Source organism: Papaver somniferum, chromosome 5, assembly GCF_003573695.1.
Source record: "Papaver somniferum cultivar HN1 chromosome 5, ASM357369v1, whole genome shotgun sequence".
Lineage (NCBI taxonomy): Eukaryota > Viridiplantae > Streptophyta > Magnoliopsida > Ranunculales > Papaveraceae > Papaver > Papaver somniferum.
The window spans coordinates 177,859,897-177,875,577 of NC_039362.1; the positions used below are offsets into that span (position 1 = coordinate 177,859,897).

Below are 15,681 nucleotides of genomic sequence, written 5' to 3' on the forward strand. Positions count from 1 at the left end.
TTGCACACCTCACTAGTGACGTAGTAGAATTATGGTTTCGCCATTGTAGTGATTCTACCGCATGGCTAAGTACTTGTCGTGCGTTCTTATTGGGTGTGCGATATTTTGCCACTACATTTGCCTCTTTTTTCTTCGGGTAGCTTGAAGAGCGATCCTTAAGGAAAAATCCTCCTTGTTGTAATTGTTGGAGAGAGTCGTGTGGTGTTGGTGTAGCCTTTGATCTTTGTTGTTGAAGGAACTACACGAAAAAATACTAAACTTGAAAAGTACGTACTTGCCTCTATTCTTTTGTGAAGTTCCGAAGCTTTGAGAAGTATATATGAAGTATCAACTCTTGGATCATGTGAAGCATAAGAAGTATCCGTCCTTGAATGCAAATTAGAAGTATCGTGAACTAATCATGCGAAACTATTGCTCCATGTTCTTTGTCCCATATTGTGCTGTAATGCAAATAAGTACTCAACATTTCTTTTGTCAAAAATTCTCATTTATGTGGAAGTTTAAATTGTTTTTGTTTGTTTTGATTTCCATTGTTGGACTTGTTTTGTCAAAAAATGATCTTTTACAGAATTTAAACAAGATATTTAGGAGAGAGAAATATTATTTGGAGAGCAAGTTAGGGTTTCATCATTACTTTGTATCCAATTTAAACATTTTAATGAATGATCTTATGATTATCATGGAGATTATTTAGATTGTTCTATACATTTTATTAAGATTTCTCACAACTACACTAAGGTTAGTTACTATTATTCATTTCATCAAAAAAAAAAAAATCTACTATTCATGGTTGAGGATATCATTTAATTATGCTATGGTTTTTTTTTTTTTCCTTCATTCAACGGCCTTATATATTCTGTTCGTAGAGAAAGATACTAATATCAAATCTTAAAAAAGAAACAGAATCCCCTACTAATATCAATAGTTGGCCGAGAGCTAGCCTCAATCTTATACTTGAAGCCAGTTGATCGACCAAAAATCCTATTATCATTTTGAAAATGATTGATAAACTGGTGAAACTGTATAATAAATTCTTCTCGTACAACATCTTCAAATTGAGCCTAATTTAGAAGACCAGAAGAAGTACTAGATAAGCACCAGCCTACCTATATTGTTTGCCATTGGAGGCGGTGGTGGATATTGTTCTTAGAGAAATCGATGATCCACACAATAAATAGATCATAGAGACGTGGAAGGATAAAACAAAGATGATGTCAGTGTTAGTCTTCGTATATCTGGGGGAAAGCTCATCTGAGGAAGTCTCTTATTACTTTCCTTTCTTGAACAGTATTATTGGTTTGACTTCTTAGGTAGCATCTTCCATTGTAGCTTCCATGAAGTTGTATGAGTTTGTCATATACAGTACGGTCACAGTTGGTTATTCTAAATTTGTTATTGTTAATAAAGAAGGAAACATGGCTTGATTTTTCTTATTGGACTTAACTTGTTGTCATCAGCTGTTGAATATTGCAGAACCTACTTACAACTTAGTTTGAAACTCTTACGTGATCGTCCATTCGAGACATTAAAAAAGAATGAAACTCTTACATGAAATCCAAGCTTTTTTTTTTTTTTTTTTTTTATATTAATCAAATATATACATGTATACATGTGCCACTATTGATTTTAATTCAATTATCCCACATAATATTTAAAATTCTAGCAGGTATCATTCTCCAAAGATATGTAGATACGCCCAACCCACCTCGACATCAGCAACCACCACATCCACCCCCACCCCCTCCGCCTCCACCACCGCCGCCAGTACTGCTACTACTAGGTGTATTAACCTCATTGAGAACCGCACCCATGGCAATAACGAATGCATAATCAACATTCGGGGAGACGGTGACTGAGAATGTGTCCTTCCCACGAACTTTATCTCGGACAGCCTTGTTTTTGTGCATCTAGAACAATATAAACCTTCAAATTATTAATATATGAGTACTTAGTAGTTAAGATTGATCGATAGTGTACTTAGTAGTTCATAATTATTACCTCAGCAATAATGTTTTCTGAGTCCCCTCGATAAATGACGCAAGATTTCTCATTATAAGTTTGTTTAATCTTAAAATCACATATATCTTCAGCTGTGTTAGATGCTAAGAACACATCCAATTGAATCTTGAATTATAGATACTGAGATTTCTTTACAGTAAACAATAGGTCTCTTGGCTCTGAGCTATCCCCTCTATAAACTTTCCACCTCTGATGAAAAGAGAACTTCTGAAAAGAATCAGATATACAATACCAATTAGAAAAACACGCGCAAAAATGATCAGAACAAACCAATGAAATACGAAATTGGAAACTCAAATACGAAATTGACTTTGCTGACCACTGGTTTTAGAGATGCGACAGGAACTCCGGCAGCATCGAAGAGGATAAGGCGACTGCTGAAATGACCATTAGTTTTTTTAAAGATGATATTGCCATTGATATCAAAAACTCCTAAGTGCCTACTTTCTGTTACTTTTTTAACTCTCTTGGCAGTATAAAGCTCCACTTGATATGGTGCGCAATATTGAGGTGAGATCACAACAATAGAATTATTTGCTTGATAGTTGATTTCCATTGAATAATACTCAAGTTGATTTTGTAAATATAAAGCTTAGATCATCCTTATATACAAAGAGAGAAAGATCATGAATATGGAGACCACATCTCTTATTGCTTTTCTTAGTTGAATTCCTCCATATCTTTTATTGCTTTTCTTGGTTGAGTTGTCTTCCTATCTATATTTTTGATTAACTAAGAGCAAATGCAGTGGTGCGAGTATAACCAAAGACCAAAGAGGAAAAAAAAAACCAAATTTTGGGTTTAATCTGGCGTGTGACCCTACGGTGGAAAAACTAAATTTGGTCAGACGGACATTATACCAACGCCTGGTGTGGGGCATAGAATATACCAACGCCTGATGTGGGGCGGGGAGTATACGTTCGCCCGGTGTAGAAAAAAAAAATAAAAAAAAAAGAAAAAAAAGTGGTGCGGAGGTATTATGCCCGCCCCATGCATTTGAAGTTTGTAAAGAGTGGGGCGGAGGTATTAAGCCCGCCCCACACAAAAGATTAAAAAAAAAAAAGACGGGCGTGCATTATACGTTCGCCTGGTGTGGGGCGTGGACTATACGTCCGCCTGGGGTGGGACGTGGACTATACGTCCGCCTGGTTATGGGGCGTGGACAATATAAACTCCCGACTATATTTGGGTTTGGTCTTGGTCGCAGACCAAATTTGATCTGGATTTTAGTCTTTGATCAAATTTTGATCGATGATCCGTCCCACTACGCCTATCAACTGGACACTATATTTGGGTTTAGTCGTCCATTGTGGACGCTCTAAGAGAATATATTATTGGGTTTCACTTCTTAGGTAGCGTCTTTGATTGTAGCTTCCATAAATAGTCATCACTTTGCATTGTTGCAGCATATTGTTTGCACTTTGCAAAAGCATATATGCTCCCTCTGTTGTTGAATGTGGACCAGTATCTCATATTGATAGCCTAGTCTATTATTCAAAGTGTAATACCACTAGGTGAAGAAGAAAGCGTGTCATTGAATTTTCTTGGCGTCTGATCGGTTGTCATCTGTCGTTGAATAGTCATACACCAGTTGATGACCTTTTTTTGGTGGGATGATAAAAACCGTTTTATAAGCAAACTTTCATCCTTTAAACTTCTTATAAAATAACGATAGTTCTATGTATACCGCCCCGGTAAACAAAATAGAAACAACCTTCTCACATAAGAAGGGCCCGTTATTCTTGAAGTTAAGAGCGGTGCACTTTTGAACCCTAGCTTAATTGGGGCCATAACTTCTAATTGGGTGTCATGCATTACGGGACAAAAAAAGGTCACCCATTCCTAATTTAGATCATCCCTTAAAAAAATATTTTCTAAATGGCAAAATTATCCTTATATGATTAGTATTAGGAATTAATTAGTTTGATTAGTGTGGTAAGTGTATTTAGATTAAAATATGATTTTATGAAAAAAATTGTGGAAAATGTGTTTTATGTGTTTTATGTGTTGAGAAGAAGATGAGGAGTTTTGAGAAGAAAACTTAGGGTTTTTACAAATGAGTGATTCAAGTGGAGGGAATGAGATTGGTGAAGCTTCAAATAACAACAATGATTGTGTTGATGGTAAGATTGTCTCAACTAATGATATGGGTTGGATGTTTGATGAGGAGATGTTCATAGAGGAAGGCCACCATTGAAACATCCAGTGTTAGGGTCGTTATAGTCGGGTGTAGGATAAACTAACGACTCTCTGTAGTCGTCAGCCTTTTTGAGATTATTTTGACAACTTTCACCTGCAACTTTTACATGTTATGAAAAATCGTTAGCGTTGTTTGATGAACATTGACGACTCTTTCAGCTAGGTCACGCAGATTCGTTAGTATTTTTTCTTTTAATGTTGCCGACTCTAGTCTAGGGATTATATACTACTGACGACTCTATCGTTTTCTCCAACAGAAGGCAGTTCAAGTTCAACCCAGAGTCGTTACGCACTAATTTCGGGTCGTCAAACTACAATCGTCATCTTCAACCTAATATTTACACTAACAGGTTTACGATTTTTCATAGAAAAAACATGCAATGTAAGAGTCGTTAGGGTATTATTTCTTCGATACTAACGACTCTTGGTGGGCCCGGAGATGTGTATAAAATTGAGCGTAATGAAACGCGGGCCTACAGTAATACCGCAAGTGCACGGTCGTCAGTTGTAGCTCGTGCAAGTACGGGTCGATCCACAGAGACTGGGTGTGTTTTGTAGTTTCTAGCTATTTTGGGTTCTAAATTTGCTAATGGGCTTTGAATACCAATGGGTCTTGAATATCAATGGGCTTTGAATACCCTTTGTAACTGTTGGGCTTGGAATTGAACTTGGGTTCAATGGAGTGAACTGAGCCTTGGGCTCAGTTGGATGAGCCTCAGGTTAAGCTAGGCTTTTCTTGTTCTGAACCTATTTCTGGGCCTTTTGTTGTGAACTAAACCTTGGGCTTTGAAGCTTATGACCTGGGCTTTGGTTAAGTTCAGTGGACTGATGGGCTTTTGGTCTTAGAAACTGGGCTTGGTTTAGCTAGGCCTTTGGGAATGAACTGTGAACTAGGCCTTGGCCTTAAACTGGGCCTCAGAGGCTTTTGGGAGCTAGGACTTTACAGTGAATTGGGCCTTAGACCTTAATGATGATCTGGGCCTTGAGCCTTTAGCTTGAGCTAGGCTTGAAGAGGAAGCAGCAGCAGCAGTAGGACTTAGGCCTTAACCAGCTGCAGCAACAGCAGCTGCAGCAACAAGGAAAAGGCAGCAGCAGTGGAGCAGCAGCAGACAACAGCAAGTAGTAGCAAGGAAAAGGAAGAAAAACAGTGGCCAATGGCCAAAGATGGAAGCAAAACAGAAAACAAAAGAACAGCCAAGAACTAAACAAAGCAAATACTAGACAGCAAAGAAAGATTACAATACAAACCAAGGCCTAAGGCCAAGGGCAGGGATGTGGAGATAGCTAAGGAAAATGAATAAGAAAAAGAAACAAAGCCAAGTCAATGGCTCTAGGCATTCTTCCAGAGTGGGAAGAGAACTAGCTTGCTCATTGTCACTAGTGAGCACTAGTTTCTCCCCACTACTCAATCAACACAATGCACCCAGGTTTTAATCTAACAGTCCATCACTTAACAGTGCACAAACTTAACACTAAACATTTACAGTGAATTAACATGACACTAACATGACTATGCACTAGGAGAATTGAAGAAACTAAACATCACAGCATAAAACTAAAATTGACTTCACACACATTAACAGAAATGAAATTGAACTGAAATTGAAAATTGAACTAAAATTGAACTGAAATTGAACATTAACAGAACTAAGTTCTGGACACTGGCTAGTCCAGCATGACTTTACAACAACACCCACAATTCCCTTTTATACCCAATACATCAAATTAGGGTTATCACCCATTTTCCCAAAATTGAAAACAGTACATAATTAGGGTCTGTGAAAAGTTAACCCTTACCCTGAAATTGTCTCCTCTGTCGAACCCATCTCTCTTATGCGTCTCTGATGCTCTTCCTCAGCTCCTATTGTTCCCTACTGATGCCCTAGCTAGCTGTTTTGACAAACTCCACACCCTAGGGCTTCACGGGATGTGAAATGGGCAAAACATCTAGCCTAGAGAGATGGTGGTGGTGTCGGTGAAGAGATGGTGGTGGCAGTGATGGAACTGGTGGTGACGCTCTGATTTGGTCGGGAGAAGGAGGAGCAGCTCTGAAAATTTTGGGAAGAAGGGGAAGAAGGAGGAGAAATCGATAGAATGGGAGAAGGGTCTGTTTGTTTGGGGTGTAGGTGTTCGGTCGCTAGGGTGTGAGGCGGGATCATCTGAAGTTGATGCGCAGCGAGGAGATCCGTTGGATAATCAGTTACTAATTGAATCGAACGGCACGATGTAAACAAGCTCTGAGAGACCGTTGGATTAGGTGATACAACGAAGCTGACGGCTCCAGATGGGGTTAGGTGCTGTAGTGTAAGGCGGAGATATCAAACTTTGATGAACAGCAAGGGAGGAACCGTTGGATTCAACTACCATCTAATCTGAAGGCTTGGAATTTCAGCGCTGTGGTGCTTGGCAAAGACTTCAGATTTTGATGCTCTGTGAAGGAGCGACCATCGGATGCTTCTGAGAACTGATCTGATGGCTGAGAACGGAGGCGTTTTTGTGTGTAGAAAATGAGGTTGTGCGCACCATTCTTCGCGGCTTCCTTGCGTGATTTCTCCCGGCTTTTCACTACTTTTCTGCTCTTTTTGCTCCGCAAGTCATCCAGACTTTATTTATTACCTAAAAATGCAAAATTAAGTAAGAAAAATATTTATTCTTGAAAACAATGAAAATACAGAATATGGGATAAAATGTAGAATTACTGCACAAAAGATGAGTTAAATGCCAACAAAAAGGGATAAATATATACATTATTTGGCACTCATCAAATACCCCCAAACCTGAATTTTACTTGTCCTCAAGTAAAACAAAACTAAGGAAATCCTAACTATACCACTGTCGCTGGTCTCTCGAATGCATTTAGCGTATGCACTAAGCCTTTTAAACCACTAAGTGTCCCTAGTGGACGAGTTGAAGTCTCGTGAAGGTTTGCTTAGAACGTACCTACAAAGTTCTAGGTCAAAATATAAGCTCAGATTCCATCAAATGTGACATGTGCAAAACAGTTTAAGCTCACAGCAAAATGGAGATGTCAATCTAGCTATCGAAGGCACAATCCTAGCACTGATAACAAAAAAAGACATGTGATAAGAGTGTAAAGTGTATCTACACATGTGTAAAGAAAGATCTGAAGTTATGACTACTAATCACCAAGAGATAGTTTCTCAGGCTAAGAACTGAGGTCGAAATCTAGCTAGCTGTCCGGACTTTACGAGAATTGTGAATGAGTTGGAGGTATTTCACAATTACTCGCGTTGTACATCAATGGCATACACCCTCCTTGCTTATTACAATAAAACAACAAAAGATGACTCTTTACATGACTCTTATTTACATTGACTACTCTCTTTTATTTTTGGAACAAGAGATGATGGAATTGATAAATACTTGATTGATTTTTTTCATTTTTTTTTTTTTTTTTTTTAGAACAAGGAAACACTTTTGATACATATACAAAAGGAAACAAAAGATTACATGACACTTTGCAAGAGGTAGCCCTTTTTGATGCACCCAGTTAAAATTCGATGGTTGTCTTTCTTAATGTAACCTCCACCTTCTATCCCAACCAACCAAAGAACAGGCTAGTCAAGTTTCGTTCAGTATTCTAAAGTGATTGGCAATCGTAACTTCCTATCAAACACCTTGAAGATCGAGGCCATACATGTATTGGTAGATCGTGCGCGTGCAAATTTCTTATCACTATGTGAATTGTGCTAGAATCAGGGTGCCTAAATATCTAGACTAAGACTCCTATTAAAAATACATATTTGCACAAGAGTCAACATTTCAAGGTAAATGAGCTCCATTTTTATGATTTTTTAATTTTTTAATTTTTTTGGGATTTTTCAATTTTTTAATTTTTTTGGAATTTTTCAATTTTTTCAAAAAGATGGAGTTTTGTTTTTAATTATGGCATATTATCATGGTATCCATTCCATACCCCCAAACCTAAACTAAACATTGTCCTCAATGTTTCAAAATATGGAAAGAATTAAAATGCAACATATGGAAAGGGACATGCTGAGTAGAGTAAAAGGAGAGAGAATACCCGATTTCGGCGAAAGCAGAATTAAAACTCCGTTATTCAAGGCAAACAATCCAACATATTTCAGCCGAGATCATATTGGATTAGCAAAATATATACAAAAGGAACAAAACGGTTTTTAAGAAATTTTATCTACTGGATTATATACAAAAAATTCACCATACACTAACAATCTAAAGAATTGAGGATCAACCCAAAAGACGAAGTGTAGACATTTCAACAGCTTCACACAATAATAATATGATAGAAACGCAAGTGAAACTGTGAAACAAAATGAGCTACCCCCAAACCTGGATTTTTCAACGGATAAAATTTTGGAAACAAAATCTCGCAGTTTTGGGGGTTCATCATGCACAAGGTCTAGCTCGAAATGAACTGTGCTAGGGACGGGCAAACATGCAATTTCCAACTGTGGTTCCTCAAAGATATTATACTTAGATGCAAAATAGTCCAAGAGGACTTGGGAAGCACACAGTTCCATTCCTAGATTAGGGACTCTCAGAAAAGTCGGTTTGACAATATGGGTACAAACCAAATCTAGGTTGGGTGGAAGGCCATCAGATTGTGACTTAGGTAGAAGAATAGGCATATCATTATCAATAAAATCAAAATCTCCTAACTCATCTACACATGTCACATCATGCTCACAATCATCAATCAAATTGGCAAGATCACAATCAGAATCATCAACAGATTTATTCTCGTGTATCGGCACATCAGGGGAAACATCACATGGAATACTAGAAGAAATATCATGCATTAAGGTCGGAGCAGAGAAGCCTAATGTATTTGAACCCAAAGGTTCCATAACATTTTCAGTATAGACATGTTCTTCTAACATAACATCATAATCATCATCATCATCATGATAGGGATTTTGCAATCTAGGATAATTTTCAATCCTAAGGTCGGAGCTATTACAAGAATAAAACTCTAATTCATGGGGGTGACTCATATCATGTGGTGTTGTTCCTGTTTCCATAACGGATTCCCATTGATGGGTTTTCTCTGCAATCTCGGCTAAAAAAATCCATGCATCATCCACAGATTTATCAATAAACTCACCATTACACATAGACTCAACCATGGTTCGAGATTTAAAGTCTAGTCCCTCATAGAGGATGACGACAAGTCTCCACTTCTCAAATCCATGGTGCGGACATTCACTCAACAATTCATTAAAACGTTCAAAATAGTGAAAAACATTTTCCTCATCCAATTGGACAAAACAATTGATACTTTGACGAATAGCGATGGTCCTATGATGTGGAAAGAATTTTTTGAAAAATAGATCTGTGAGTTGGTCCCAAGTGTTGATTGATTGTGGTCTCAAACCGTAAAACCATGTTTTGGCCCTTTCCTTTAAAGAAAATGTAAACAAACGCAATTTCAGAGAGTCTTCGGACATATGATCAGGTTGCATAGTCCGAAAAATTTGTTCAAACTCTCTTACATGAGTATAGGGGTTCTCAGAATCGAACCCTCGAAATATAAGAAGTATTTGTATCATGCTTGCATTTATTTTAAAAGGGTATTGGTTTGAGGTAATACAATACATGATAATGGAATTTTTATTGACGGATACATGTATTCATGGAGAGCACGAGGTTGGCCCATTTTGAAAAGACACAAAGCCCACTATTTGGTTTTAATGGGTTTTCAAAAATTTGGTTTTTTAATGGGTTTGGATTTTTGGGAAAATTTTGGTTTTGATGGGAATGAAAAACATTTAGTTTTTTTATGGAAAATTTTGGTTTTTTTTTTTCTTTTTCTTTTTTTTTTTTTTTTTTTTTTTTTTTTTTAAGAACAATAAAATGAAGAAAATAAAATTTGGTTTTTGAAATGGGAGCACGCCCACTGTTGGTTTTGTGTTTGCTGTGGCTCAGCTGGTTTGAAAACGTTTGGTGAAACTGAGTCCAAAATCTCGGCCTAGAATTTGGGTACTCGGCCCACTAACGAGTTAACCTAGCGTGATCAGTTACAAGCTCAGCTGGGTTTAAAAACCCAGAATACAAAATACAAGTCCAAATTAAACAAGCTCACAAAAATTAAATACAAGCCCACAAATTAAACAAACAAGCCCACAAATAAATTATTACAAACCCAACAGAAAATAAGAGAAGCCCAAAAATTGGCTTTAATATTACAAGCCCACAATTAAAAATTGGAAGCCCACAATTCGGGTTCTCTTAAATGGGTTACCTTTTAAGCACAGCCCAGCTGCTCTGATATTGTTGCAAAAACCCAGTTGGGCTTTGGTTCTTTTCCTTGGTGGCGTCCCAGCAGAGGAAAAACAGGTTCAGAACAGCAGGTCCAACAGCAAATGAAGTGAAGCAGATGCAGATGCAAATGCTATGCAGTGAAATGCAAAAATAGCTAATAAAACTACAAGAAAAACACAGCACAAATCCCCGGCAACGGCGCCAAAAACTTGGTGGGCCCGGAGATGTGTATAAAATTGAGCGTAATGAAACGCGGGCCTACAGTAATACCGCAAGTGCACGGTCGTCAGTTGTAGCTCGTGCAAGTACGGGTCGATCCACAGAGACTGGGTGTGTTTTGTAGTTTCTAGCTATTTTGGGTTCTAAATTTGCTAATGGGCTTTGAATACCAAAGGGTCTTGAATATCAATGGGCTTTGAATACCCTTTGGAACTGTTGGGCTTGGAATTGAACTTGGGTTCAATGGAGTGAACTGAGCCTTGGGCTCAGTTGGATGAGCCTCAGGTTAAGCTAGGCTTTTCTTGTTCTGAACCTATTTCTGGGCCTTTTGTTGTGAACTAAACCTTGGGCTTTGAAGCTTATGACCTGGGCTTTGGTTAAGTTCAGTGGACTGATGGGCTTTTGGTCTTAGAAACTGGGCTTGGTTTAGCTAGGCCTTTGGGAATGAACTGTGAACTAGGCCTTGGCCTTAAACTGGGCCTCAGAGGCTTTTGGGAGCTAGGCCTTTACAGTGAATTGGGCCTTAGACCTTAATGATGATCTGGGCCTTGAGCCTTTAGCTTGAGCTAGGCTTTGAAGAGGAAGCAGCAGCAGCAGTAGGACTTAGGCCTTAACCAGCTGCAGCAACAGCAGCTGCAGCAACAGGGAAAAGGCAGCAGCAGTGGAGCAGCAGCAGACAACAGCAAGTAGTAGCAAGGAAAAGGAAGAAAAACAGTGGCCAATGGCCAAAGATGGAAGCAAAACAGAAAACAAAAGAACAACCAAGAACTAAACAAAGCAAATACTAGACAGCAAAGAAAGATGACAATACAAACCAAGGCCTAAGGCCAAGGGCAGGGATGTGGAGATAGCTAAGGAAAATGAATAAGAAAAAGAAACAAAGTCAAGTCAATGGCTCTAGGCATTCTTCCAGAGTGGGAAGAGAACTAGCTTGCTCATTGTCACTAGTGAGCACTAGTTTCTCCCCACTACTCAATCAACACATTGCACCCAGGTTTTAATCTAACAGTCCATCACTTAACAGTGCACAAACTTAACACTAAACATTTACAGTGAATTAACATGACTATGCACTAGGAGAATTGAAGAAACTAAACATCACAGCATAAAACTAAAATTGACTTCACACACATTAACAGAAATGAAATTGAACTGAAATTGAAAATTGAACTAAAATTGAACTGAAATTGAACATTAACAGAACTAAGTTCTGGACACTGGCTAGTCCAGCATGACTTTACAACAACACCCACAATTCCCTTTTATACCCAATACATCAAATTAGGGTTATCACCCATTTTCCCAAAATTGAAAACAGTACATAATTAGGGTCTGTGAAAAGTTAACCCTTACCCTGAAATTGTCTCCTCTGTCGAACCCATCTCTCTTATGCGTCTCTGATGCTCTTCCTCAGCTCCTATTGTTCCCTACTGATGCCCTAGCTAGCTGTTTTGACAAACTCCACACCCTAGGGCTTCACGGGATGTGAAATGGGCAAAACATCTAGCCTAGAGAGATGGTGGTGGTGTCGGTGAAGAGATGGTGGTGGCAGTGATGGAACTGGTGGTGACGCTCTGATTTGGTCGGGAGAAGGAGGAGCAGCTCTGAAAATTTTGGGAAGAAGGGGAAGAAGGAGGAGAAATCGATAGAATGGGAGAAGGGTCTGTTTGTTTGGGGTGTAGGTGTTCGGTCGCTATGCGGGATCATCTGAAGTTGATGCGCAGCGAGGAGATCCGTTGGATAATCAGTTACTAATTGAATCGAACGGCACGATGTAAACAAGCTCTGAGAGACCGTTGGATTAGGTGATACAACGAAGCTGACGGCTCCAGATGGGGTTAGGTGCTGTAGTGTAAGGCGGAGATATCAAACTTTGATGAACAGCAAGGGAGCAACCGTTGGATTCAACTACCATCTAATCTGAAGGCTTGGAATTTCAGCGCTGTGGTGCTTGGCAAAGACTTCAGATTTTGATGCTCTATGAAGGAGCGACCATCGGATGCTTCTGAGAATCTGATGGCTGAGAACGGAGGCGTTTTTGTGTGTAGAAAATGAGGTTGTGCGCACCATTCTTCGCGGCTTCCTTGCGTGATTTCTCCCGGCTTTTCACTACTTTTCTGCTCTTTTTGCTCCGCAAGTCATCCAGACTTTATTTATTACCTAAAAATGCAAAATTAAGTAAGAAAAATATTTATTCTTGAAAACAATGAAAATACAGAATATGGGATAAAATGTAGAATTACTGCACAAAAGATGAGTTAAATGCCAACAAAAAGGGATAAATATATACATTATTTGGCACTCATCAACTCTCACTCTGTAACTTCTATTTTTCAGTTACCAATCTCGATTACAATTAGTGAAGGGAAAGGGAGGAGAGGAAGATGAAGATGAAAAGAGAAACTGATTTTCTCTTTGATTTAATTAGGGTATATAGATTAGGGGCCTTAATTAGGGTAGTTAATTAGTGAAACTGATTTTCAATTAGTGAAGGGTAAAATAGTATATTCATATTGCGATATTTACACCCCTGAAAATTTTGGGGGGCAAAGAAAATTCCATGACCCCCAATTAGAAGTTATGGCCCCCAATTAAACTAGGTTTTGTACCCCTCAATTGGAAGTTTTGTGAGAGGTGTTATAAATGTGTAATTATGTTAAGAATATATCTAGGGTAAATCTCGTTTATTACTGGGATGCCCTTGTGTCTAGCCCTATAAATAATGACTCTAATGTTTGTCAATTGTACACATTAATAGAATTTCTCCCCTCTTCTTCTTTACTTTGTGTCTCTTCTTCTCTATTTACTCTATTCACAAGACGTTATCATGCACGTTGCTCCGCCAATATGAGCAAAGAAGATTAATTACGATCCCTTTCTAATCCTTATAAATTGAATTTTACCTTCATTAATTTATTACTGAGATTCTAACTAAATTTCCATTGGTTTTGTTCTAGGTGTGCAAGGTATAGTACAATCTCATACAAGTGATGATGATAACAATCACTTTACGGCTGCAGACACACCTCATTTCGGTGCTTTTAGTGATTCGTGATCACTTTCTCTAAACACTTGCAAGAGTAGTTAACTGGCTGTGCCATAGCCCATATTTTAATGGGCTTATATATAGTTGAGCTGGAATCGTGGTAAACTATAACAACAAACCTATACTTCGTTTTTGAATTTTAGTTTATTTATCGTTTTTTCATTACTGTATAATTATGGGATACGTTTAATATCATTTCTTCTCTATCTTTTTATATAGACAAATAAAAAGAAAAACAAAATCCATCGTAAGATGGTTTACGGTTTCTATTCCTTTCATGAAACTGTAATCACCAAAAAATGGAGTCATCGCAGATTTCATTACCTTTTCGATAACTAATTACATGCATGGTTCACTGAACCTCCGGCCAATTCAATTGGTATCTTCCTCCATTAGACGAAGATCATGTAATTAATAGTTTCTATTTTCATTTTCTTTTTTGTAAGAAACCATCCATCAGCTGATTATGCGATATTAAAAACGACAACATTTTTTTTTAATTTATCGATACAATTTTGTTAATTGTAAAAACCAATTGGTGTTGGTTTTCCCCCATCAATTCTCATTAATGAGATGTAAAGATTGGCATTTAAGAACTTTTAGCCAATATTGGTTTTTGATTTCTATCCTTTCAAAGAAATCTTCATCGACCAAAAAGTAGATTCTTCTCTACAAAAAAAATAACGATATAATGATTTCTTTATATTCTTAAAAAGAAACATATAATTCAATCAGAATTTATTTCATCTATATGGATCCCTAAATGATGAAAGATCGTTATTTATGGTATAAGCCAATCGTTAAATACCGATGAACGAGGATTTGCTACATTCATTAAAGATATTGAGCAATTTTAAATTATTTTTTTCTCAGAATAATCTCCAAAATTCGAATTTGTTCCACTTATAGTTGGATTACGTTCGGACACTAAAGATCAATGGGTTCACACCCGGCTTGTTAGCCTAAATTATTAGTCATTGTAGTGACTAAATTGATCTTGAAGTTATTTTTTATTTTTGAAAAAGAAAGTGTCCATTTCTAAATCATTATCTCGTTGGCATTAGAGATCATGAAATCATTTGAAATTTCTTTACATATTTATATGTTTTTGGTTGTAACCATTAAAATTCATGGTTGATGTTAGATTTGTATGTTAAATAGACTATAATTTTTAAGGACAATTTTTTTTTACAGCTCTTGGAGTCAGTATCTATTGTCCAACCTGGTGTTGTTAACATTCATAAATGACTATAAGTATATGTTCTCGAATTAATCGGATAATACTTTACAAAACTAATTTTAGTTTTTATGAGATGAAAATATTTCCGCCATAACCAAGTGGCGATTATACACTAAAAACAAAAGTTGGTGTTAATTAACTTGCATGGTATATCAGTATCTCTCCCATCATGATCAAATTAAAAAAAGGCTGTTATAGACTAGGCGTGAAATGTCTCATTTGGTTTTATATAAGCGTTTGCCTCTTTAAGAGGAAAATCCAGTCACATCTCGTAAAATAAGTAGTGTTCTATGAGAGGATACTGGTAGTGCTCCAATTGAGTGTACCAAAAACACGATTCACATTCTCAAAGTTATTATTTCCTCATTTGAAGAGGAGGAGATTATAATGCCCGTGGGGCTTGGTACCAACAATTCTGTGATTTTTTTTTTCTTCAAGATATGCATACACTTGAGGATTGTGTGGGGTCGTAATTAGTTAATATATTGTCGAATATTCATTTAAAGTACCTACTGAAATAAATGATGGTGGTTGTGAACCCCTCTGCAGAGGAATATCGACATATGTGATTGGTTGGCATACAATCCAAATTAGATTGGATTGATTTCTCGATTAACGCAATTTTGGATCCAAGACTTAACACCTTATAAAAGTGTCAAGCCTGTTAATTATAGGTTGGTGTAGTCATATTGCG

General features: G+C 37.5%; 1 long non-coding RNA gene across 1 annotated transcript; it reads right to left on the reverse strand.

Annotated features, from left to right (window-relative positions):
- Positions 1–1,765: 1,765 nt before the first annotated feature.
- On the reverse strand, positions 1,766–2,684 carry LOC113278222. Its single transcript, XR_003325370.1, has 3 exons — positions 2,339–2,684; positions 1,999–2,226; positions 1,766–1,907 (listed from the first exon to the last, which is right to left on the reverse strand). It is a non-coding gene; the product is annotated as an uncharacterized LOC113278222 (long non-coding RNA).
- Between the last annotated feature and the right edge of the window lie 12,997 nt (positions 2,685–15,681).